The sequence below is a fragment of the Neovison vison genome, chromosome 1, assembly GCF_020171115.1.
Source record: "Neovison vison isolate M4711 chromosome 1, ASM_NN_V1, whole genome shotgun sequence".
In the NCBI taxonomy this organism is placed as follows: domain Eukaryota; kingdom Metazoa; phylum Chordata; class Mammalia; order Carnivora; family Mustelidae; genus Neogale; species Neogale vison.
In genome coordinates this window covers 149162676-149189288 of record NC_058091.1, presented here as the reverse complement: position 1 = coordinate 149189288, position 26613 = coordinate 149162676, and the positions used below count along the sequence as shown (strand labels likewise).

At 49.4% G+C, this 26613-nt stretch overlaps 4 non-coding genes across 4 annotated transcripts; 2 read left to right on the top strand and 2 right to left on the bottom strand.

Moving 5' to 3' along the window:
• Positions 1 to 6792: 6792 nt before the first annotated feature.
• Positions 6793 to 6866, top strand: TRNAT-CGU. Its single transcript has one exon. It is a non-coding gene; the product is annotated as a tRNA-Thr (tRNA).
• Positions 6867 to 21525: 14659 nt separating this feature from the next.
• TRNAM-CAU lies at positions 21526 to 21598 on the bottom strand. The gene has a single exon. It is a non-coding gene; the product is annotated as a tRNA-Met (tRNA).
• A 2728-nt stretch (positions 21599 to 24326) lies between these two features.
• Positions 24327 to 24408, bottom strand: TRNAL-AAG. The gene has a single exon. It is a non-coding gene; the product is annotated as a tRNA-Leu (tRNA).
• A 1173-nt stretch (positions 24409 to 25581) lies between these two features.
• On the top strand, positions 25582 to 25654 carry TRNAM-CAU. The gene has a single exon. It is a non-coding gene; the product is annotated as a tRNA-Met (tRNA).
• The last annotated feature ends 959 nt before the right edge of the window (positions 25655 to 26613 follow it).

The window sequence follows — 26613 nt, the reverse complement described above, 5'->3', positions numbered from 1 at the left end:
GGTAAAGGTGCCCACTTCTGCCCTCCACACCAACCCCGACAACAGATTTTGGTCCCAGGGAGAGCCACGCACAGAACCTTCTGGAAGCAGGCAGACTGCCTGGGCTGTCTTGGGAGCTCCGGTCTGTTACAGTAGTTAGAACCTTCCCGTTACTGTCACCGTGATCACCATTACCTCACCGGCACTGTTACTGCTGCCACATTGTTTCTTTGGACCAGAGGTTCCCACAAACTATCATGCCAACTAGATAGACCTGAGCTAGCGGATTCCAAAACCAGTGTTTTCACATAAATCGACCCCATAAACCACTGAACAGGTGTCTACAATGACAAATGTTCCGCTGATCACAAAGCCTTCAAGGAGAGTCCCTGGGCGGGACAGGGTTCCGAAAGTCCAGAGAACAGGGCTCAGCCCCTCGCCAACAACCTGTTCCCAGAGCTGTGAAACAGCCCACAGTCTCCCTCGTGGCTGTTAGTGCATAGACGCCATGGCTGCCCTGAGGACCGCGTCAATACTGGACGTTTCTGGGCTTCAGGAGAGTCCGTGCTCGTTCTGGAAGTTGGAGTCCCCAGATCTGAGAAAGGGGGCCCGAGTCCATCCCAGAGAACGTCCGATGTTATCCTGTGATCTCAGAAATCCTCCTCGACTTGGCTTCTGTTCCCAGAAGACAGAAGCAGGGACTAGGATCCAGGCACCCACAGTTTCCTGGGTGGTTTCCGAAGAGGGAATCAGGACGGCAGGATAGGGCAGAAGAAAGTAGACAATAAGAGATTTCTGCTAGAGATTAGCTTCGGAATAAATCCCACTATCCACATTCCATCTTGAAGGAAGAGGGATGGCCTTTTGTAACTCAGGTCAGTCACCTATTGGCTATGAGATCACCCGCAGGCCCCAAGGACACAATGTACCCAAGGAGGTGGCTCCTCCGGCTGAACGAAAATCTCCGGAGAAGGGGCAGCTGTGAGTCACTAGCAGCCAGCTGTCAGCACAGGTGTGGGGTGGGGACGCACCATCCTGCCCCTGCAAACCCGCCTGAGGCCCTGGACGCTACCAGGTACCCTCCTGTTACCCTCCACAAACAGTTTAGTACTCAGGCAAGTCCCCTCGTTCGCTCACGTTCCCCCTTTCTCATCCTCTATTGATAGGGAATTAATTCTCAAGGCGATGACCCCTGACCACCAGCAAGAGTCACCCAAGAACATATGAGAAGCACAGGTTTTAGGTCCCTCCCAGACCCGCTGAACTAGCAATGCTGGGGGCAAGAACAGCAATCTCTGTTCTAAAAAGCCTTCCAGGAGGTCCTAGGACATGCTAACGTCTGAAGACCAGTGTCCTGGGGAATGGAGGTATGCAGAAAATATTGTCATTGCCATTGTCACTGGGTGAATGAGGGGAGATTTCCCCTGTGCTCTCTGCGGTTACTGGCTTCTCCGCCCAGCCTCGGCCTCACTCCGCCCCCCTCTCAGCCAGCAGGTGTTCCTAGGACCCAGGGTTGGCACGGACAATTTGGCCATCCACTTGGCTTTCAAGTGGCCTCAGTCTCTGACCTCTGTGTTTTCCACCTGGGTCCAAATTCAGGATGTTTTATTTGGCCGACTTTCTCCTCAACCAGAATTTGGTCAGGCTCCTCTGATCCCCCTTCTCAACCAGGCCTGGACCTCGGCCAGCCTTTACCAAGAATCCTCCTGAGTCAGTGCACCCTTCTGCCCTTGGTATGTCATCTTCATGGTGTTCTGTCCACTCCCCTCTCTCTGCCTGTGGCTGTAAGTCCCCACGTGTCCCTGCTGTATTCAGAGATGAGATCAGTCTTGTTCCCCCACTGCCATTCCTGGTCTCTGTTGCAATAACCTTAAATAAAGTCTTCTTTACTGTTTTAACAAGTCAAAACAATTTCCCTTTAGCATGTCTTCCCAAAGACTCCGACGTACAATGTGATTTGGAGGCAAAGGGAAGTCTGACTTTCTCTTCTCCCTTCACTACCCCTCCCGTCCACTCATCCATCTGACTACAGAGCTTTCTTTCGCCCTTTCAAGTGTCAGGTCAGAAACGTTATTTTCTTTGGATCTGGGACTTTCCTGATAGAGATTCTGCCCCCCTTAGATAGTAAGCCAGTAGATAGTAAGCTGGTGGATAGCAAGCTTTATGAGACAAAGGGAAGAATTCATAAGACGTGCAAAGTACAGATGATTAATGAGCAAATTGAGGTGAGATGGGCAGAATACACAAATTGTGTTAAATAGAGATACTAAGGACATTAGTACCTTGGAAAATACATTAAAGACAGATGGAATCAAGCATTATACGCTCGAGCAAGCGGGTGAGTGTTACTTAGAAAGGTGCGTGGTAATCCAAACTCAGTGACATTCAGCAGGGCAATTTTTCTGTTCCCTTATTAGGGAAAACTGAGTTTCAAACTGACTTCCCACCAAAGAGGGGAAATCATTTATGACTTTAATAGTCTACTTAAAATTCTAATATAAAATTAAATAAAATATATTTTAACCAGTCACTGTGTTCTAAGAGTTCCAAGGGTCTCTGGCCTTCAACATCGAGTCCTAATTTGCAGTTCGGCAGAATCCATGCCCTCTGTCTGCCACCGCGTCCTCCTGACCTCAGCCACTTTATGCCGGTACAGTTTGGCAAACCGTATCTCCAATCCCTAGGCAAATGTGAACTAACTTTAAACTCTCTATTTCTACTTGTCCTCTCTCAAGTGGAAGAGAGAATGGGTAGTTGATGTGCACCTGACATTAGCTACCCAGAGTAGACGGCCCAGGAAAAAAAGCCTGTGTCAGGTGCTCCCTAATGGGATTTTTTTTTTTAAGATTTTTTTTTTTATTTATTTGACAGACAGATCACAAGTAGGCAGAGAGGCAGGCAGAGAGAAAGGAGGAGGAAGCAGTCTCCCTGCTGAGCAGAGAGCCCAATGTGAGGCTTGATCCCAGGGGGATCACGACCCGAGCCGAAGGCAGAGGCTTTAACCACTGAGCCACCCAGGCGCCCCCATCCTGTGTTTTAAGAGGTACCCTCAGGGCGGGGACAGAAATAGCACAAATGTGAGGGTGAAAGTCTTACCATGGAGTTTTGGGTCCCATGGAGCTGTGGCTCACTCTGCCCTTTACAGATCCACCAATCAGGCCACCCAATATCTACAACTCCCTCTATACAAAAAAGGAACAAATTGGAACACTATATGCCACCAATTAAGATTGTCTTTCTTAAATTTTTGGTCAAATTCAACTATCCTATACGGTAAGCTTGATCCAGAATTTTCTGTCCAGTCAAAAACTCAGATTGCTATCTATTTAGACTATAAGCTTCTCTAGAAACAAATATCAGATTACAACTAGAGTTTTATGTTTGGACTAGCTAGCTTATCGATAGGTTAAAGGAATTTCTAGTAAAAACTCTTAATCACATCAAATTATGATTTTCAGTAGTAGGTTCCACTTAGAATGCCGAGACTGCCACCATTAGATAGGAAAGGGTTCCTGCTTGAGCTTAAACAGCAGACACTTGATGGATACGTGTGTGAGGAGGGAACGAATGATGGAAAGTCATCTAGAGTGAGTCCCCAGGTTCTGGACTGTGGTGCTCACAAGGAGAAAAGCCACAATAGGAAGGACTGGGTGAGTTCAAGGAGGAAATGTCTTATCAGCAGCTGTGTATAATCCTGTGAAGTGCTAAAGAGGTCTGTGTGAGAAGGATACTTAGAAGTTACCAGCCTATGGTGGATAGTCTGAAGATGTGGGTTATGGAATCACAGGAATATTCTCTCAGACAAAGGTAGGACAGTGAAAGATGGAACCTAGAAAATATCAAGTAAAAGGGTGATTCTCTAGGTGCCTGCCTGGCTCAGTCCGTGGAGCGTTACTCTTGGTCTAGGGGTTGGGAGTTCCAGCCTTACCTTGGGTGTAGAGAATACTTAAAAGAAATAAAATCTTTTAAAAAAACAAAACAAACAAACAAACAAAAAACAAACAAACAAACAAACAAAAAAAAAACAAGAGTCGGGGCGCCTGGGTGGCTCCATTGGTTAAGCACGGAACTCTGGGTCTGGGCTCAGGTCATGCTTCCGTGCCCCCCATGGGGCGCCCCACTCAGTGCGCAGCCTGCTTGACATTCCTTCTCTCTCCGCTCCCCACCTGCTTACGCACGGGCATTGTCTCTCTCTTTCTAAAAACTAACTAAATAAATAGAATCGCTCTACAAAAGTAAAGTCCTAACCTTTGGGACTCCAAATCGTGACCAAAGATAGGACAACAAAGGGGAAATAGGGGAAGAGTTTGTTTTCTTAACCGGGTCTCAATTATCCCTAATTTATTGTGACAGAGACATCTTGCCCCCCGCTAAGCCATCAGCTCCCCAGGAGGCAAAGGACCGGGAGACCGGAAGGGCTGTCCCTAGACCGCTCTGTGGCTTTTGCACGAAGTGACCGGCGTTGGGTGGGACTCGAATCTGCCTGAGACTGGAGATGAAAGACCCCCTTCCTCCTTGGTAAGGTTTGTTTTAGCAACCTATTGAAAGACCCCCTTCCTCTAGGACCCCCTTCCTCCTTGGTAAGGTTTGTTTTAGCAACCTATTGTCCCCATAGCCTGAAGGCAACACATTGTCTGTGGTCACCCGGTCTGTCAAAAGGAGAGACAAATGAGAAACGAAATGTACCGGGACTTTCCAGAGTGCTGTCCCAAGGAACCGCCAGAACACCCTGACCCCAACGCCCAATCATGCCTGAATCAAATTGATTAATTAGACTCCTGTAACCATGCATATCTGCTTCTGTAGGATCGCTTCCCACCACCGCTTCCCGCCAGAACAAACCGTTACAGTGCCTAACAATGCTTGATTTAGGTTAACCAATCAGATCCCTGTAACCAAGCATCTGCTTCTGTAAACTCGCTTCCTGCCACCCCAACCTTGCCCTATATAATCTGCTCCCCAACTTAGCCCAGCACGCTCAGCCCACAAAGGCTGATGCGTCCGCAGGCGCCTGTGTAACCAATAAACCTCTTGCAATTTGCATCCAGTGGAGGCGTGCTGTTTGATTCTTGGGTGCGACTCCAGGATCTTTCAGAGACTAGAGCCCTCACCCAGCGCTCTGGGCCGCTTACACCGATGAGCTCAAAAAGGGGGGAAAAAAGAAGAAGAAGGAGAAGAAGGAAAAGAAGAAGGAAGAGGAGGAGGGGGGAGGAGGCAGAAGGAAGAAGGGAGGAGGAGGAAGAAGAAGAAGAAAGAAAGAAAAACCCCGCAAATTCCGTCAGAGCTCTTGCAGTGTTGCAGAGACACAAAGGCCAAACGCGGAAGGAGTTTGCGCGCGTCCAGACCGCCTTTCCCCCGGACACCGGGGACTCCGCAGCCTCCCAGCGGGAGCCGTGAGAGTCAGACTCGGGCGCTTGGACCTGCGCTTGACCCCACCGAGTGGACACCAGGTGCCGGTCCCACTCGACGCCCGCCCGGAGCGGAGTGACCCGCACGGACCGAGACCGCAGCTCTGTCCTGCAGCCCGGTGGTCCCCTGCCGGCCGCGCCGCGGAGCACACCGGTGGGCAGCGCGGGGGAGCCCGCGAGAACGGTCGGCCGCGCGCTGCAGCGCGGGCTGGGTGAGTCCCCGGCTCCAGCCCAGCTCCGGGCTCCGGGCGCCCCGCTTCAACCCGCCTCGCCCCGTCGCCCTCTCACGCCCCGCACCCCGCCGCCCCGCGGCCCCGCGCCTCCAGGCGTCCCGCCCGCAGACCCCCGAGTCCAGGCCCCTCCCACCCCCGGCCAGACACCGCCCCTCCCGCCGCGCGACCGGCTTCCCTGCGCCACGCACGCAGCGCCCGCGGTGCGACCTCGGGTAGGGGTGTGGGCCTGAGGCCTCGACGACCGGGTGAGGGTCATTCCTGGGGGTGCGACCTCGGGGAGGGGCTGCAGTCACCACGGGGGTGAGACCTCGGGGAGGGGGTGGGGTCGCGGGAGAGGGTGCGACCTCGGGGGGGTGTGGGTCACCGCGGGGGATGCGACCTCGGGGAGGGGCTGCAGTCACCACGGGGGTGAGACCTCGGGGAGGGGGTGGGGTCGCGGGAGAGGGTACGACCTCGGGGGGGTGTGGGTCACCGCGGGGGATGCGACCTCGGGGAGGGTATGCCGGTCACCGCGGGCGGGGTGCGACCTCCCGGGCGCGGGGTCCCCGGGGGTGTGCGGCCGGGGGTGGAGCGAGAGGCCTTCCATCCTTCGCGAGCTCGGGTGCGGAACCGCCCGGGTCTGAGAACCGAGCCCGAGGGGAGCAGACGTGGGCGAGAGGCGGGAAACCAGCCGCAAATGGCTCTTTGGCTTCGCCCGATGTTCCGAAGGTTCCCGCGCGCCCCGCCGCCCAGCCCACCCCGCGCTCGTCCTGAGAGGCTCCCCCGGGGCAGCTGCTCCCGCGAGGGCCGGGCGGACACCCGCTGGGGGCTCCGCGCCCGGACGGCGCCCTCGGGCCGCGCAGACCTGGAGCTTTCGGCGCCTCTTCCCCTCACGGGGCTGCGCGGGACCGGCCCTTCACGCCGGGTTTTCCTTCTAGGCCTTTTCCACCGGCGACGCAGCCTCGACTTTCCGTTCCGCTTCTCCTCGGACGAGAGCAAAATGCTGCCCGCGGCGGACGGCGCCTCAGACGTCGCCTCCCGCCGGTCCTGCGCCCGGCGCGCCCCTCGGAAAGGACGCGGCTCCCGGCAGGCCGCGAGTTTTCGGGAACGGCCGAAGCCTCCGGCGCGAAGTTCCTTTTTCCACCGAGTCGGAGCGCCGTGAGGCCGCTCCAGCCGCGCGGCGCCTCGCAGGCGGCTCTATGGCTTAGCTGGTTAAAGCGCCTGTCTCGTAAACAGGAGATCCTGGGTTCGACTCCCAGTAGGGCCTGGCGTTTTCTCGGGGAGCTCACGCCCCGGGAACCGTTTTACGTGGGCGCGATCCCTTGCCGCAGACCCCCTGATCCCCAACGATTCTCTCCTAACGCACCGCCGCGCCGCCCGGGCGCATGTCTTAGGAGCCGTTGGGTTCCCGCTGCTCCAGTTCCCTCCTCCTGAAACGAAGTCGATTCTAACGCGCCGACAATTCAGATGCGAACCGCGGCCAAGAACCGGGCCTGTGACCTGAGCCGCCGTGGCCTCTCGCACACGTTAGCGGGTTTTGCGCGCCCACAGCCTGCTACAGAGTAAAGCACGCGGCGCGCGGGCATGTGTAACCTCTCTGGGTGCCGGCAGTCTCCGGCTCCGTAGTGGTTTCACAAAATAGGAGAAATTAATGAATGCTGAAGTCACGATTCCCCACAAAAAAGAAAGATATTTGCCGGGGCATGCTTCCCATTTTGAGGAGAAGGAAAAATAATTATGATCCCTTGTTAGTCCTCCAAAGGAAACGTTAGGAATAATGATCAGCTGGAAGTAGTATGTCCTGGACACAGTCCCAGTGAGATGACAAAGTTGCTGTGGGAAAAGAGCAGGTCGGAGAATTTTTTTTTTTTTACTTAATTTTTTTTCATTATGTTGAGTAGGCCAACATATAGTACATCCTTAGTTTTTGATGTAGTGTTCAACGAGTCACCATTTGCGTATAACACCCAGTGTTCATCACACATGCCCTCCTGAATACCCATCACCTGGTTACCCCCTACCCCAACCCACTCCCCTCTGTAACCCACAGTTTGGTCCCTGCAATCCAGAGTCTCTCATGGATTGTCTCTCTCTCTGATTTCTTCCCACTCCGTTTTCCCACCCTTCCCCTGTGATCCTCTGCGCTATTCCTTACATTCCACGTATGAGTGAAACCATGTGATACTTGTCTTTTTCTGCTTGACTTATTTCACTCAGCATAATCCCCTCCAGTTCCATCCATGTCCATGCAAAGGGTGGGGATTCGTCCTCTCTGATGGCTGAGGAATGTTCCATTGTATGACCCACACCTTCCTTATCCATTCGTCTGTTAAAGGACATCTGGTCTCCTTCCAGAGTTTGGCTCTTGTGGACATTGCTGCTGTGAATATTGGGGTACAGGTGCCCCCTTCTGATCAGTATATTTGTATCTTTTTTTTTTTTTACAAAAGATTTTATTTATTTATTTGACAGAGAGAGATCACAAGTAGACAGAGAGGCAGGCAGAGAGAGAGAGGGAAGCAGAGAGCCTGATGAGGGACTCAATCCCAGGACCCTGAGATCATGACCTGAGCCAAAGGCAGCGGCTTAGCCCACTGAGCCACCCAGGCACCCAGTATATTTGTATCTTTGGGGTAAATATCCAGTAGTGCAATTGGTGGGTCATAGGGTAGCTCTATTTTCAATGTCTTGAGGAACCTCCACACTGTTTTAGGTTGGAGAATTCTGCTAGTTACCAGGGTGGCTTAGTTTCAGCCCTGGGGATTTATAGAACCTCAGTGCTTTCTTGTCTCCCATCCTTTCATCCATTAATCCAGCAACACTCACCACTGATCTTTTATATGGTGGGCTTGCTTGCTTTCTTCCTTTTTTCCCCCTCCCCTCCTTTCTGTTAGTTGCAAGGTTTTTTCCACTTGTGATGAGAACTTTTGAGATTTACCCTCTTAGCTACTCTCAAATATATAAAACAGTACTGTTAAGTGTGGTCACCGTGGTGTATGTGGCATCCCCAGGAAATATTTATCTCATAACTGGAAGTTTATACCTTTTGTCCACCTTTACGCACTTCACCCCATCCCCTATCTGCAGCTCTGGTAAACGCCCAGGCATATTTCCAAGAGCAGGAAATACAGCAGTGAACCCAGCTAACAGAAATCATTGCTGTCCTGGATCGTACATTCCCCTAGCGTGATACAGAAAATAAAGAAATGAATATGCAAAATCATAAGTATATGAGATACTGATGAAGTCTATGGAGAAAGTTAAGCAAGAAGATAATAAAGGGAGAATGTAGGATGGGGCAGGGTCATCAGAGAACGTTATCCTGTCTCTTGGAGAATATCATGGGCAAATGTTTCAAAATTGTTTTTTTAATATTTTAATAAGACATAGTCATGAAGTGGCTACTGTATTACTCTAAGGACCATACACAGCAGGACTGAACAATCAGCAAAGTGTTCCCCAGCTATGCCCGGACCTCACCTCTGTTCGTTTTGATTAGGACATCATTGACCTGGATCACACGGTCTGTGTTCAACCTCAGCAGCTCCACCGGACAGCCAGGGGACTTCTGGCAAATTGCTTCAGCTCAATGGGCATCACTGTCGTCAAACGAGAGACAGAAATTGCATTAGGTGTGCCTGATAGTTTACAGGGGCGCACAACATATTTTACAAGGGTGTCTGGGACATAAATGAGCAGTCTGTAAGATCTACTATATCATGCTGCCTATTATTATTACTGTTGTTGTTGTTGTTACTGCCATTGCCCTCTAAGGTATTGTCCTAAATTTATAGACCAAGGTTCCAAGCACGTTGTGGGTTGAATTGTGTTCCCCAAAATATAGGTTGAAGTCCTAACCCCTAGTACCTGCGAATGTGACCTTATTTGGAGATAGAGCTTTTGTAGATGTAATCAAGTCATGATGAGGTCAGAACAGATTAGGGTGGGCCATAATCCAGGGACTGGTGTCTTTGGAAGAGGACAGAAAGGAGTTTTGGACTCAGCGACTCAGACACGCCAGGAAGAAGGCCGCGTGAAGACAGAGGCGGAGATGTCTGTTATTTGACCACAAAGGAGCACCAAGGATTGTCAGAACCCTCAGAGGCTGGAAGAGGCACAGAAGTGTTTTTCCCTAGAACCTTAAGAGCAAGCATGGCCCTGCCCACAGCGTTATTTTAAACTCTGACCTCCAGAACAATGAGAGAACAATTTTCTGTTGTTTTACGTCACCCAGTTTGTACTAATTTGTTACGGCAGCTCTAGGAAACTGATACAAAGCACTGAAACAAAATGAATGGTTTATACTAGCAAAGAAATAAAATCTATAATGTCTCCTAAATTAATAGATAATCCATGGGACATTCACACTTCACTTTAAAGTTTCAGAGTATCTTCCACTTCCAGAGTATCTTCCACTTACCTAGTTGTCTTACAGTCATACAGTGTTGGGGACCGCCTGTGGCCAAGGAAGTCCCCGCCATTACAAGATGGGCCTGGCCAGGTGCCAAAACAGACCTCCACGTAAACAAGTCAATATCCGCGGCGGCCCATGTGGGGGTGGAAAAGCAGACATTGGATAGACTAATAAGGGGAAGCCTAGCAGCAGGTCTGTATTGGATGTCTTGAGAATATCTGTCTTCTGATAGGGTGCCCTACTGCATATAAGCAAGTGTGGTATGAGAATAAAAGAGAAGCAACATTAACAGGATACCAGGCTACGTGTCGTTCTTGCAGGTCGGAAACGACAATTGGTGCCGAAACCGGGAAATATTAAGAAAAATAGAAAAACCTTGCAAGGAGAAAAAACGCGGGTAAGCGGGGAAGGGACCACGATCAAAGTGGTGGGAATCTTGTACAAGACCGCAGTAAGAAGCGGGGCGGCCATAGAGCCGGGATTTTACAAGACCGCAATAGGAAGCGGGGTGGCCTTAGAGCCGGGATTTAGCGGCAAGTATACGCTGAACAACCATTAGGTTGGAATTCTAATTATGGGATCTGAACTGTCAAAGTCGAGGTTAGAGGGTGCCCTAAAGGACCTTCTAAAGGCCAATGGCACGCCGTTAAAAATGAAAACTGCTAGGATATTCTTGAATACAGTTGAGACCGTGGCGCCTTGGTTTCTGGACAAGGGCTTGCTAAATATCCCCCAATGGGACCATTTAGGCGAGGATTTTAAGAAGAGGGATAAGAACAAACCATTGCCGCGGGGAACGTTAGTTATATGGACTCTAGTCAGAGGGTGCCTGGAAGGACGTAAGCCGAGATGTGACTCAGCTATTCAGGACTCGAGGAAGTGAAAGAAGAACGCTCATTTCGTGCTTCGGAAAGAAGAAATGTCGGGGGAGAAGCTAGAGCGGAAGTTCAAATTAAAACTAGGCCCTCCCTGTTCAGCAGTGACCCCTAATGCTCCGCCTCCCTACAGTCCCCTGGCGGAGGAGATGACATGTAAATGTCATCCCTCTGCCAATGAGGATTGGAAGACCGCATGGAGGGGGGCCAATAGCAGCTCGATGTTCCCAGTTCTAGAGGACCAAAATCATCAACGATATCACCAGCCCTTGGACTTTAAATTAGTTAAACAATTAAAGGAAGCGGTCATGCAGTATGGCCCTCAGGCAGCATTTACTATTTCTCTAGTGGAGTCCATAGCAGGCATGAATTTAATCCCCGAAGATTGGGGGAATTTAGCAAGGGCAGCCCTCTCTGGAGGGCAGTATTTGGTCTGGAAGACAGCATGGCAAGAGTATTCCCAGGATGTTGCACGGCGTAATGCCGCGTCAGGCAATCCACAATGGAATCTGGATATGCTTATGGGCATGGGGCCATACGCTGGTAAACATAACCAACTGCAATACAGCCCTGCCATATACATGCAGATTGCAGCTGCCGCTACTAAAGCATGGAAGACCCTCCAGGGCAGTGGGGACTTGCAGGGTCAACTATCTAAGGTGATACAAGGACCAGATGAAGCATATGCCGATTTTGTTGCAAGATTGATGCAAATAGCTGGGAGAATATTTGGGGATGTTGGCACAGCCATGCCTCTAATTAAACCACTGGCCTATGAGCAAGCCAATAAATGGTGTAAAGAGGCCATTAGGCCATGGAAAGCTAAAGATTTAAGCACATACATCAAGGTATGCAGGGATATTAATGACAGTGTTATTCAAGGACAAGTACTTGCTTCAGCCATTACTCAAGGCCTTCAGGGCATTCAGCTACCCCAACGTAAGGGCGCCAAAGGAAATTCTGGGGGATGCTACAAATGTGGAGCTCGGGGGCACTTTAAGCGAGAATGTCCTGACAGCAAGGGTCTTCCAAGAGCAAAGCAACCAGGCATATGTCCTAGGTGTAGCAAGGGTACACACTGGGCGAATGAATGTCGCTCAGTAAAAGATATTCAAGGTAATCCACTACCCCCAAGGAATTCAAAAAACGGGAAATGAGGCCCATCACCCCAGGGCCCTCAAATGTATGGGGTGCTTCAACAGGTAGCCCGCACGCATTACCCGCCAACAAACTAAGACGGGCTACAAAAGGAAGCGCCGGATTGGACATCCGCGCCACCACCAGACTCGTACTAACCCCTGAGATGGGAACCCAGGTGGTGGAATCGGATTTTAAGGGCCCACTTCCTGTGAACACCGTGGGCCTATTATTAGGGCGTAGCTCCACAGCCCTTGCTGGATTAATAGTACACCCCGGAGTAATTGATGCTGATTATACAGGAATAGTCAAAATATTAGTGTCTTCCCCTCGTGGCATTACAGTTGTCAGTCCAGGTGATAAAATAGCACAAATTATAGTGTTACCAAGCTGTCATAAACTATTCCCCAACACAGAAAAATCCCGTGGACAGAGGGGTTTGGGCTCCACTGGCCCGCCCCCCGCATGTCTAACACTTGGAATGGAGGATAGACCTCTTTATTCTCTGTGGATCAGAAATAAAAAATTTATGGGCCTTCTGGATACCGGGGCTGATCGTAGTATCACTAATGAAGTTGATTGGCCAAAAGATTGGCCCCTACAAAGGGCTGATCAAACCCTTAGAGGCCTAGGGGTTGCCCAAAGTCCTATGTGTAGTGCTGCTACATTACCATGGAAGGATGATGAAGGTCATAGCGGCCTGGTTCAGCCATATGTACTTAAGATCCCTATATCTCTCTGGGGAAGAGACATTCTCACTCAAATGGACCTAAAATTGACTACTGAAGCCTTTTACAGTGAGAAAGCTCGAAACCTCATGACTAAAGCTGGATATTCAGGTGTTGGAGGATTAGGGAGGAAAAATCAGGGTATTACAAATTCAGTACCCCTAAGTAATTATACCTCTGGGATTGGTGGACCTGGGTTGGGTTTTTCATAGGGGCCACTGAGCCTTTGAAAATTCAATGGCACAATGACAGGCCTGTGTGGGTTTCTCAGTGGCCCCTGCCCAAAGAAAAATACGAAGCAGCCCACACATTAGTGTATGAACAACCTGTCACAGGACATATAAAGCCTCCCACTTCACCATGGAATACTCCTATCTTTGTCATTAAGAAAAAATCAGGTAAATGGCGGTTATTGCATGATTTGAGAGCAATCAATGCCCAAATGGTTATCATGGGACCAGTCCAATTAGGGTTACCCTTGGTATCTGCCCTCCCCTCGAGATGGCCTTCAATTGTTATAGATATCAAAGATTGCTTTTTTTCTATACCATTACACCCCAATGATACCCCCCCATTTGCATTTACCGTACCCACTATTAATCATTCTGGTCCCGATCAGCGATTTGAATGGACAGTTCTTCCTCAGGGTATGGCTAACAGCCCCACAATGTGTCAACTTTATGTTGATCAGGCCTTGCAAAAGGTCAAGGAGCTCTATCCTTCCGTTTTGGTATACCACTATATGGATGATATACTACTTTGCCATAAACAGGAAGAACAGCTTGAAAAAGCCCTTACTTCCCTTTTCAAATGTTTCAAACAGTTTGACTTGAATATAGCCCCAGGAAAAATTCAAAAAACAGTTATCAAGGAATACTTGGGTACCAAGCTTGACAGTACAAAGGTCAAGCCCTTGAAAATCACTTTGCGAACTGATTCATTAAAGACATTAAATGATTTTCAAAAACTCCTGGGAGATATTAACTGGGTCAGGCCATACCTAAAACTCAGTAATCAGGAACTACAGCCCCTGTTGGAGACATTGAAAGCAGACTCTGACTTGACCTCCCCCCGTATTTTATCTGAACAAGCTCGAGAAGCTGTTAAATTGATTCACAATAGACTTGAGACTGCCCAAGTTGATAGAATTAATTACTCTGAAACCCTATATTATTGTGTTCTTGCAGTAGAGCACACACCCACTGCTGTTTTTTGGCAGGAAGGTCCCATCTCCTGGGTCAATTTAGCTTACTCTCCAGGAAAAGTTCTGCCATGGTATCCCAATGCCGTAGCTAAAATCATATTGAAAGGACTAAAACTTAGCATCACTGCATTTGGCAAACAACCTGACGTCATCCTAACTCCCTATACACAAGAGCAGTTAACTTGCTTAGCAGCATGCGATGATGATTGGGCCATTACTATGACTATCTCAACTGCAAAATTTGACAATCATTATCCAGCAAACCCATGGCTGCAATTTAGTCTTACTCACCCATTAATTTATCCAAGGGTTACACGTCAATCACCTCTGGATAATGCGAAACTCGTTTTTACTGATGGTTCTAAAAATGGGGTGGGCGATGTGGTTACCCAAGATAACACTTGGACCTTTTTATTTCAAAGCTCCTCCCCTCAAATTACAGAGCTATCTGTAGTCATTAAAGCCTTTCAGTTGTTTCATGATACACCCTTTAACTTGTTATCAGACAGCAAATATGTTGTCCAAGCTGTCTCCATCCTGGAAAACGTAGGTCACATCAGCACCAAATCCACCATTACAGAAACTTTAAAGAATCTCCAACACATTATATGGGACAGAAAGGTACCCTTTTAGATAGGGCATATCAGGGCACATACGGCTCTCCCCGGCCCCTTGACGGAAGGCAATTGCAGTGCAGACATGTTAACCAAAGAGCAATTTATCTTCACTTTAATGGAAAATATTCAACAAGCAAAACAATTTCACAAGCTATTTCATGTTAATGCTCTTACTCTCAGGCTTAAATTCAACATAACTAAAGCTCAAGCTAGGGACATTGTAGTCTCTTGCAAAAACTGTGTTACCTCTTGCCATCCCCCTCCTTAGGAGTCAACCCACGAGGCCTGTTACCCAACCATATATGGCAGATGGATGTTACTCACATCCCTGAATTTGGCAAACTAAAATATGTGCATGTTTCCGTGGACACGTGTTCTGGTGTCATAATCGCCTCTATCCATGCTAGGGAAAAATCCAAAGAGGTTATTTCCCACTGCCTTCAAGCCTTCGCCGCTTGGGGTAAACCTCAACAAATAAAAACAGACAATGGACCTGCATACACCTCACAAGTATTCCACGGTTTCCTTACTCAACTAAACATTACCCTAAATCATGGCATTCCCTACAATCCTCAAGGACAAGCCATCATGGAATGTGCCCACTTAACCATCAAACAAACTCTTTTAAAACAAAAAGGGGGGATAGGGGACACGTTCCGGTCCCCTAAAGACAAACTAAATACAATTCTATTTATTTAAATTTTTTGACGCTTGATAAAAACGGTTAAGCAGCAGCTGCAAGACATTCAGCCCATATGGATTCTTCTCCCAAGCCCTTAGTTCTTTGGAAGGATATCCTTACGGGACAATGGAAAGGCCCGGATCCTGTATTAATCTGGAGCAGAGGTTCCATTTGTGTTTTCCCACAGGACAAAGAAGTGCCGATTTGGATTCCAGAGAGATTGGTCCAGAAAGCCCCTGAGAACGAAGATGAGGACAGAGGAAGCCGTGATCTTCCTACTGTCGTGGGGGATTCTGATATTCCTAATTCCCCCGACGGCGATGCGTGAATTATGGGCTATTCTGAAAGCTTGGCCCTATCCTTTACCTTTAACTAATTCTTCCTTTATCTTCCCCCTGTTCTTTACCACCAATCAAACCCTAGGCTTAGCTGAAATACTGAGTGTTGGTTGTATTGTTCCTTTTTCTGCGCTCTGTGTTACCCCTGTAAAATTCTCTAACCTTAGTCAGATTAGCAATTCCTCCCGACTGCTCTCCTGATATTTACAAGGCACCTGGTCTGAAGACTTTCAAAATTTTACACGGAGCCTTCTTGCTGAGATCACTAAGGTTAATAGTACTTGTGTACGGCCCGCATCATTTCCAGACATACTAAATGCGCTCGGCAATGTTTCTAACTTTACTAAACAATGGGCTGGAACGATTGGTCTGCTTGTCCTTTTCCTCATTGGCATGTTACTTCTCACTAAGAAAGTATGTCAGTGAAGACGACAACATCAGGAGCAAAAGCGAGCCCTAGTACAAGCTCTGCTGGCGATCGAAGCTGGAACATCCCCCCAAATATAGTTAAGCATACTGGATCGGTAGTCAAGGACGGGTAAGGTCAGCAGAGAGACATGCCAACCTAAGACAGGACAGAGATCTTTGCTATCTCATGTCTAATGACGGATAAGGATGTCTTCTACTGTTGACAACCTAAGACAGGCACGATCCCTGCCATAAAACAAAAAAGGGGGAGATGTTGGGGACCGCCTGTGGCCAAGGAAGTCCCCGCCATTACAAGATGGGCCTGGCCAGGTGCCAAAACAAACCTCCACGTAAACAAGTCAATATCCGCGGCGGCCCATGTGGGGGAGTAAAAGAAGACATTGGATAGACTAATAAGGGGAAGCCTAGCAGCAGGTCTGTATTGGATGTGTTGAGAATATCTGTCTTCTGATAGGGTGCCCTACTGCATATAAGCAAGTGTGGTATGAGAATAAAGGGAAAGCAACATTAACAAGAGACCAGGCTACGTGTCGTTCTTGCGGGTCGAGAACGTCTTCCCTCTTTCCGGGTTTTGTTTTTTTTTTCAGGACTCCACACCCATCCTCCCAATGGTTTATCCATGTGACCTTCTCCACTGACTTGACCTTGACTATTTAGAGACATCCCATAGAAGAGATGAGCACTCTATTATCAGCCACACCAATAACTAAGGAATGGGAGGGACAGGCAGAAATCTCCAGACCCCTTAACTCAGTGACCACTCTGCTTTGTTATGTATACTCAAGAACCCCTTTTCCAAGGGTCAGGCTAAGGCAGACTTAAGGCTACATCTTTGTTTTGCTGTTTCCTGTCCCGCCTTCTGAGGATCACTCCCCCCATAAGTTACATACTCCTGTAGCTCTGTCTGAGAGTATGATATAAGGACCTAAGAAACTTGCTCTGGGGGCGCCTGGGTGGCTCAATGGGTTAAGCCGCTGCCTTCGGCTCAGGTCATGGTCTCAGGGTCCTGGGATTGAGTCCCACATGGGGCTCTCTGCTCAGCAGGAAGCCTGCTTCCCTCTCTCTCTGCCTGCCTCTCTGTCTACTTGTAATCTCTCTCTGTCAAATAAATAAATAAAATCTTTAAAAAAAAAAAAGAAACTTGCTCTGGAACTTTTTTTTTTTTTTTTTACTAATCCTTCATATTTGATCAATTGAACAAAGTTGTCATATGGAAAAATTCAACCGAAGAGCTTTAGATCTGAGGAGGGCATTCACATTGTGTACCAGATCCTGATAATGAGACCTTTTGAAAAACCAAGGTTTTGGCATAGAACAGGAGGAGTATTAAGAAAATTGGTGGCTGACTGACCTTTATTGTTGCATCATTATAATTCTGTTTACAAATGAGAAAGGAATCAACAATCTTGAGAAAATGTTAATAGAAGCTTCCAAAACTGAAATTCAAAGAGGAAAAAAAGTGAATGAAAAAGAACAGAATACCCAATAAATATGGGGAAATCACAAAAGGTATAACATATGCTTAATGGGAAATAAGGAGATGAAAGAGAAAAGGGAACAGAGGAAATATTTAGAAGCAATATTATTGAGAATTTCCCAAACTAATGCTAGAAGCAAACCACATTTCCAGGAAGCTCAGAGAACACCCAGCATAAGTGGAGCGAAATATTGAAAGTGTTAATAGAAAAGAACTACCCTAATTATGTGCCCAGTGAAGTTATCCTTCAAAAGTTAAGGTGCAATAAGGTCTTCTTCAAAAAAAAATTTTTTTGAGGTCATTTGTAGCCAGTAAAAAATTTAAAAACCCAATATCTTTCATGACCATGTATGTAAAAATCCTCAACAAAATATTAGCCAATTGAATCCAGCAATGTGTAAAAAGAATTATACACCCAACCAATTGGGATTCATTCCTGGTGTGCAAGGCTGGTTCAATTATGAAAAATCAATTAAGGCAATCCATCAGACCAACAGGCTAAAGACAAGAATCACATGATCATCTTAATAGATGCAGAGAAAGCGTTTGACAAAACCCAATACTCATTCATAATAAAAAGCTCTTAGCAAACTAGGAATAGAGGGGAATTCCTCAGCTTAATAAAGAGCATCTACAAGAAACCTACTACTAACATTATTGACGAGGAACTAAGATCTAAGATGCTTTCCTGCTCATATTAGGAACAAGGCAAGGGTGCCAACTCTCACTGCTCTTACTCAACATCGTCCTGGAAATCCTAGCTACTGCCATAAGATAGTAAAGGAAATAAAAGGTATACAGATGGGGGCAAGAAATAAAACTGTCTTTGTTCATACCTGATATGATTATCTACAGAGAAATCCCAAAGTGCCAAAAAGAAAAACTCATGAAACTAATAATCAAACTATGGAAAGGATAAAGGATACAAAGTTAATATACAAAAGTCAATTGTGTCTTATATACCAGCAATGAACAAGTGGAATTTGAAGTTAAAAACACAATCATTTAGGGGCACCTGGGTGGCTCAGTGGGTTAAGCCACTGCCTTCGGCTCAGGTCATGATCTCAGAGTCCTGGGGTCGAGCCCCGCATCAGGCTCTCTGCTCGGCAGGGGGCCTGCTTCCTCCTCTCTCTCTCTGCATGCCTCTGCATGCCTCTGCCTGCTTGTGATCTCTGTCTGTCAAATAAATAAATAAAATCTTTAAAAAAAACCACAATCATTTATATCACCAGTGAAAAAAAGAGAGAAATCTTATGTATAAACCCAACAAAATATGTACGGGATAGATGAGGTAAATTATAAAACTCTGATATAAGAAAGAAAAGATCTAAATAAATAGATATTTCATATAAATGGATAAAAAGCCTGAATGGTATCAAGATGTCAGTTCCTCCCAGCTTGATCTATAGATTCAGTGCAACCCAATCAGAATTACAGAAAGTTATTTCACAAATATTCACAAATTGATTCTAAAGCTTATATGTAGACACAAATGACTCAGAATAAACAGCACAAAACTGAAGAACAAAGTCAGAGGACTGTCACTATCTGAGCGCAGATTTACCCTACAGTGACAGTAATAAAGACAGTGTGGTGTTGGTTTAAAAAAAAGAAAGATAGATAAACAGATCAATGGAGCAGAAGAGAGCCCAGAGAGAGACCCACACAGTCAATGGATTGCTGAGCAAAGGCGGGTCATGAAGCAGACACAGTCCTTCAACAAGTGTTCCTGGAACCAATGGATCTCCACGTGCAAAAGAAAAAAACAGACAGGCAAAGAATCTAGACACAGACCCTAGCCCTGTACAAAACTACACTCAAAATGGATCCTAGACCTATATTAAAATATGAAACCATAACATTCTGGAAAGTAACACAGAGGAAAACATAGGTGACTTTGGGTTTAGTGGTAACTTCTTAGACACAACACCAAAAACACAATTCATGGCAGGAAAGCCTGATAAGCTGGAGTTCAGGAGAATTTAGAATTTCTGTGTTGCAAGACAGAGGAAGAAAATGAGAAGACACACCACAGACTGGGAGAACATATTTCCAAAGGACATATCTGAGAAAGCACTGTTACCCAACATATGCAAAGAGCTCTTAAAACTCAACAATGAGAAAGGAAACAGCTCAATTTATGTGTATTTTTTCCCATCATGAGAACGGTACTCTTTAATCCCTACCCCCGCTTTACCCCACCCTCCAACCTCCCCTCTGGTAAACATAAGTTTGTTCCCTAAAGTTAATAGTTCTGGGTTTCTCTGTCTCTCCGTTTTCTCTGTTTTTTCCCCTCTACTCATTTGTTTCCTAAATTCCCCATATGAGGAAAGTCTTACGGTACTCACGGGTCTGTGGCTGCCTGACTGCTGTCGCTTGGCCTGGTGCCCTCTAGCTGCACCCCTGGCTCACCGCTGGCTCACAGCCCCACTTAGGCAGAGACCCACCTTCCTGCTCGCCTCACCGGTCAGTGCACACTGGGCTGCTCCCATGATTTGGCTCTGGTTGGTAATGCTGCAAGTGTTTTTGTATTTCTTGGGTAAATACCCAGTAGTGTGATTCCTGGATCATAGGATAGTTGTATTTTTAGATTTCTGAGGAACCCCCGCAGTGTTCCACAATGACCGCACAAATCTGCGTTCCCACCAGCAGTGCACGAGGGGTCCACTTTCTGCACATCCTCGCCAGCACATGTTCTTTCTCGAGCTGTTGACGTTATCCGTACTTACAGGGCTCGGTGACCTCTCATGGTAGTTTGGACTTACATTTCCCCGATGACGAGTGATGTTGTGCATCTTGTCATGTGTCTGTTGGCCACGTGTCTGTCACCTTCGGAGCAATGTCTGTTCGTGTCTTCTGCCCGCTTTTGACCTGGGTTATCTGTCTCTGGAGTTCTGTTGTATCAGCTCTGTATATATCTTGGATACTAACCCTTTATCAGATGTGTCATTTGCAAATATCTTCTCCCATTCGGTTGGTTGACTCTAGTCTGAGGGGACGATTCCCAGGCCTTGAAATTCAGCTAAAATGTTGTTGGCCTGGCTGAACTGTGAACAGCCAAAGGGGATTCGGAAAGTCCATTCTGCAATGACTTAGGACGGTGACTCCTTCTCCCCCTTCAAGTGCATCGGTCTGAAGGGGGAAAGTCTACAACGGTTATCCTGGCCCTGCCCCCCCCCCCCCCGTCGCATTCTGGGGAGCAGAGACCTTGCGACTTTCACAGATCTCTAAGTGGACAGGAATTGTGCCCAGAATGGCTTCTACACAGAGCCTAACTCATGCCTGCTTGGGGGGATGTAGAAGCAGGGTTGGGGCTGAACGGAGCTGAGATGTGGGGGGATTGGGGTGGCGTGAGCCTTGTTTCACGTGGGGGAGGCGTAGGTCTTTGGGAAGCAGGGGGCAGATGACGTTGGCTGTGATAGAGTCTCCCGCCCCTTCACCCCTCCCTGAGAGCTCCGTTTCCGGTCACCACAGCCTGGGAGTAGCTGTCTGGCACCGCAAAGGGGAGCTTGAGGATGTGGCTGAGGCAAGGCCCTGGAGACGGGAAGAGTGTCCCGGCTTCCCCAGGTGGGCGCAGAGTAATCACAGGGTCCCTGGAAGAAGGTGGGAGGAGGGTCCCAGTCAGAGAAGATGTGACAACAGGAGCAGAGGTGTGAGCAACAGGGTCCTGTCAGGAGCCAAGGACCATGGGCAGCCTCTAGAAGCTCCTGGAAAAGGCAAGAAGGAAGCCTCCCCGGGGGCCTTTGGAAGGCAAGCAGCTCTGTCACCTCTCGGTTTGAGCCCCAGAGGGCCCATGCCCGCCTTCTGACCTCGCGGTCTGTAAGGTCATACACTGATGCTCTTTAAAGGGAGGAAGGCTGTGGTCAGTCTGTAGGGCAGCGGAGAGGCAGTCAATCCAGACTTCGATGCCAGTGTGCACGGCCAGGAAACCCTTGAAAGGGCCTGAAAGCTCTGGGAGGACCCCGGCCGGCCGGCGTGGTTCTAACCTGCCCCACAGCAGGTGCGCCTCCGCGACAAAAGTCTCGTGCCTTCTCTGAGGCTCGAACTCAGGACCTTCAGATTATGAGACTGACGCGCTGCCTACTGCGCTAAGAAGGCACTGGCTCCAGTGGTCCCCAGCAGAACCCTTCCCGCCAGCCCGCTCCCGCTGACGCGCCACCTCTGCAAGGTCCCGCTTTTGTCCCAAGCCGCGCGCCCGAAGGAAGCGTGGGTGCCGGGCTCCCTGGGTGCCTGCTACCCGAGCCCCGAGCCCTAATGGGATCCCGATCCTTCCCGGAGCTTATCCTCCATGACACCAGCAGGGGAGGGGGGCGTCCCACGGCGCCGGCCACCCCGCGCTCGGCTCAGCGTCGCACGCGCGCGGGGTCCCGGGCCTGAGCCGCCTGCGCGCCGACCTCCAGGCCGCGACAAGGACCCGCGCCGCCCGCACTGCCCCCGACCAGCCGCATCCCCGGCCGCAGCACCCGGAGTCCCGCAGCGCGCGTCCCGGCGGGAACGGGGGGCCGGGGACGGTGCGACCCCCGAGGAGCGGGAAGAACGCACCCGGGCCGAGGGCGGCCGCCCGGTAAGGCGAACCACGTCGTCCCCTCCAGGATCGCAGTGCGAATGTCCCACGGGCCATTCATTACTCAGGGAGGACGGCGGCTCTGGGCTCTCGCCAGAGATGGTGCGTCCTTTGACGAGCTCCGTCCTCCGTAAAATGGGTTAGCAGCTCGGCCCGGCACTGCGGAGGCTGAGCACTTGACACCAACGGTTCCGCGAATTTTCCGGACTGATGGAACAATGACAGTAACAGGTATAGAAAAGCGAGTCCAAGTGTGTGGGGGGGATAAATATATCCATGAGAATATGAGAAAGGCTGTCACTGAAGTAGACAAATGTAGATGAGGTGTTCAGAATATGGTGCTGAGTAGCTGTCTAGGAAAACCACGCCCTACATATCACCTGCAACAATAAAATACATTTGAAATAGATACAAATTTTAAAAGAAGGGATAAAACCACAAATTACTAACATTCCTGAGACAGATATTTTTATAACTTTGGTGTATAAAACTAATTTTTGAAAAAAAATTCAGAGACAATTAAAGTGACATACCCACTATATTTAGACAATATTCTGCTTAGATATACCCTCATCCTCTAGAAAAATACATAAGCGGGAGCCTGGGTGACTCAGTGGGTTAAGCCGCTGCCTTCTGCTCGGGTCATGATCTCAGGGTCCTGGAATCGAGTCCGGCATCGGGCTCTCTGCTCAGCAGGGGGTCTGCTTCTCTCTCTCTCTCTGCCTGCCTCTCCCTCTACTTGTGATCTTTCTCTGTCAAATAAATAAATAAAATCTTAAAAAAAAAGAAAAATACATAAGCAAGGTGAAAAAGTCAAATGAAAAAATGGGGGAAATGTGTAAGTTGTGTTATGAAGAGTTAATTTTCTTAGTATAAGTAAAGAAACCTCAGCAAGAAAAATTCCAACTTGCGGGAAAAACTTAAAGATATAAATACTGAGTTCATGAAGAAGGAGAACCAGGGCCTCCTACCTGACTCAGTTGGTTAAGTTCTTAGCTCTTGGCCTTAGCCCAGGTATTGATCTCAAGGCTCTGAGTTCAAGCCCCGTGTTGTAAAGAAGAAAGAGGAATATTTATGAGAGTACTATAAAGTGTGAAAAGATCATTAACTTTACTCTCAAGAAAAATTCAAAAGTGAAATTACAGTAGGATCCTACCTTTTCTCTATCAGACTGGCCAAAAAAACAAACAAAAACCACTGTTTGCAGGAATGTTGCATATTAGCAAACAAGGTTGAGTTCTTTCCTATGGCTATTGTAGCAAATTACCACAAGCCCTGTGGCTCAAAGTGGCAGAATCCGTATTTCCTCCCTCATAGTTTGAGAGGCCAGAAGTCCAAAAGTCAGTATTACTGGGGAGAAATCAAGGTGTTGACAAGGTCATATTGGCTATTGAGCCTGTGGGGGAGAATGTGTCCTTGCTTTTTCCAGATTCTAGTGGCTGCCAGTGTCCCTGGCTTGTCTCTGCATCTGTATCAACGTACCTTTCCCCTTCTCTCTTGCACAAAGGGCACAAGGACACTTGTGATGACATTTCCGGTCCGCCTGAATCATACAGGATAAATTCCCCATCTCAAGATCCTTAACTGAATCTCTTCGGCCAAGACTCCTCCAGTATTTGGCATATAAGGTAATAGTTACAGATTTCCGGAATTAGAACAGAGATATCTGGGGGGGGGGAGCTTTTTTCAGTCTATGGCAGGTATCAACAACCTGATTCCTACAGCTACAGGCCATGGATTACTTGGTCCTAACCTTAGTCTCCTTCTCTGTGAAACAGGAATAATAACATAAACTTCCTTATGTAATATTGAGAATATTCTATGACTTAATACAGGTAAGGAACTTATGGCACTATCTGGAGCTTAGCTGGAGATAAATGGCAATTAATTGTCGTTAGTACAATGTTGGTCAGGGCGTCAAGGAAACAGTTGCTTCCCAGGAGCTGCAGGAAGATAAATTAGTAATATTTAGGGAAGACTAAGCCAAGACTCACCGAAATTACCATCACAAATGTGATTTGACTGAGCAACTGTGCTTTTAAGAAGTTCTCTAATATTGCGCCTTTCTGAAATGCTGATATAACTTATTGTAACACCATTTATATAGTTAAATGTGGCTGGTGAAGCCAAAATGGGGTGTTGGTGCGGAACAAGGTGGAATTAGTTACATTTATAGGTGTATGTGCTGTCACTTTTTTGTTAATTGTGAACTTTATGAAGGGTTTACTCATTTCTGTAGAACCTAACTCGCAACATAAAGGTTGGCAGCGGTGGGACTCGAACCCACGCCCCCGAAGAGACTGGAGCCTTAATCCAGCGCCTTAGACCGCTCGGCCACGCTACCACACACTTGCCCTTGAGGCATTCTTCTGGATACTTTAAGTCTACAGAAGAGCTCCCCTGACTCCCCAGTTCTTTTTCTCCAGTGTTTCTCGGATTCACTGCGGAGAGACCCCCGCAAACGGCACGGGTGGGACTTTCGCCCCGGGGCCCCGCAAAGCCCCGAATCGGGGCTCCAGGCCCGCGGGTACAAAACCGAGGGCGTGTCCAGCCCTGGAGGGCGTCCCTGCGCTCGCACCCGGCGAAGTCGCGGGGGAAGCAACCTGCAGACTTTCCGGGTGGGCCGTGCGGTCCCGCCGGACACAGGACAGGCCCCCGGGGAGTGTCCCCAGCCCCACCCACCGCGTCCCAGCCGTCCCCCCCGACGGTTGCGGGCCTAGGCCAGTCCCTGAGACTGGCTGGCTCTCGCTTTCCCCATCTACAAAGTGACATGAGAAAAAAACTTCCCTGAAGAAAAGTGGCAGATTGATTTCGTCCGTTCCCGTAAGGGGTTTAGAGCATTTCCCAGTAAAGCGTTTTATCAATGTTCGTATGGGAGAATTCGCGGAGCCGTTCGTGCCGGGCCGAGCTGCTAACCCATTTTATGGAGGACGGAGCTCGTCAAAGGACGCACCGTCTCCTGGCGAGAGGCCGGAGCCGCCGTCCTCCCCGGAGTAATGAATGGCCCGTGGGACATTCGCACTGCGATCCTGGAGGGGACGACGTCGGCCCGGGTGTGTTCTTCCCGCTCCTCGGGGGTCGCACCGTCCCCGGCCCCCCGTTCCCGCCGGGACGCGCGCTGCGGGACTCCGGGTGCTGCGGCCGGGGATGCGGCTGGTCGGGGGCAGTGCGGGCGGCGCGGGTCCTTGTCGCGGCCTGGAGGTCGGCGCGCAGGCGGCTCAGGCCCGGGACCCCGCGCGCGTGCGACGCTGAGCGGTGCGCAAGGCGCCCGAGCCGAGCGCGGGGTGGCCGGCGCCGTGGGACGCCCCCCTCCCCTGCTGGTGTCATGGAGGATAAGCTCCGGGAAGGATCGGGATCCCATTAGGGCTCGGGGCTCGGGTAGCAGGCACCCAGGGAGCCCGGCACCCACGCTTCCTTCGGGCGCGCGGCTTGGGACAAAAGCGGGACCTTGCAGAGGTGGCGCGTCAGCGGGAGCGGGCTGGCGGGAAGGGTTCTGCTGGGGACCACTGGAGCCAGTGCCTTCTTAGCGCAGTAGGCAGCGCGTCAGTCTCATAATCTGAAGGTCCTGAGTTCGAGCCTCAGAGAAGGCACGAGACTTTTGTCGCGGAGGCGCACCTGCTGTGGGGCAGGTTAGAACCACGCCGGCCGGCCGGGGTCCTCCCAGAGCTTTCAGGCCCTTTCAAGGGTTTCCTGGGGGAGCAGGAGCCACAGGAGTTTTCAGTGCTGAGGTCGCCGTGCACACTGGCATCGAAGTCTGGATTGACTGCCTCTCCGCTGCCCTACAGACTGACCACAGCCTTCCTCCCTTTAAAGAGCATCAGTGTATGACCTTACAGACCGCGAGGTCAGAAGGCGGGCATGGGCCCTCTGGGGCTCAAACCGAGAGGTGACAGAGCTGCTTGCCTTCCAAAGGCCCCCGGGGAGGCTTCCTTCTTGCCTTTTCCAGGAGCTTCTAGAGGCTGCCCATGGTCCTTGGCTCCTGACAGGACCCTGTTGCTCACACCTCTGCTCCTGTTGTCACATCTTCTCTGACTGGGACCCTCCTCCCACCTTCTTCCAGGGACCCTGTGATTACTCTGCGCCCACCTGGGGAAGCCGGGACACTCTTCCCGTCTCCAGGGCCTTGCCTCAGCCACATCCTCAAGCTCCCCTTTGCGGTGCCAGACAGCTACTCCCAGGCTGTGGTGACCGGAAACGGAGCTCTCAGGGAGGGGTGAAGGGGCGGGAGACTCTATCACAGCCAACGTCATCTGCCCCCTGCTTCCCAAAGACCTACGCCTCCCCCACGTGAAACAAGGCTCACGCCACCCCAATCCCCCCACATCTCAGCTCCGTTCAGCCCCAACCCTGCTTCTACATCCCCCCAAGCAGGCATGAGTTAGGCTCTGTGTAGAAGCCATTCTGGGCACAATTCCTGTCCACTTAGAGATCTGTGAAAGTCGCAAGGTCTCTGCTCCCCAGAATGCGACGGGGGGGGGGGCAGGGCCAGGATAACCGTTGTAGACTTTCCCCCTTCAGACCGATGCACTTGAAGGGGGAGAAGGAGTCA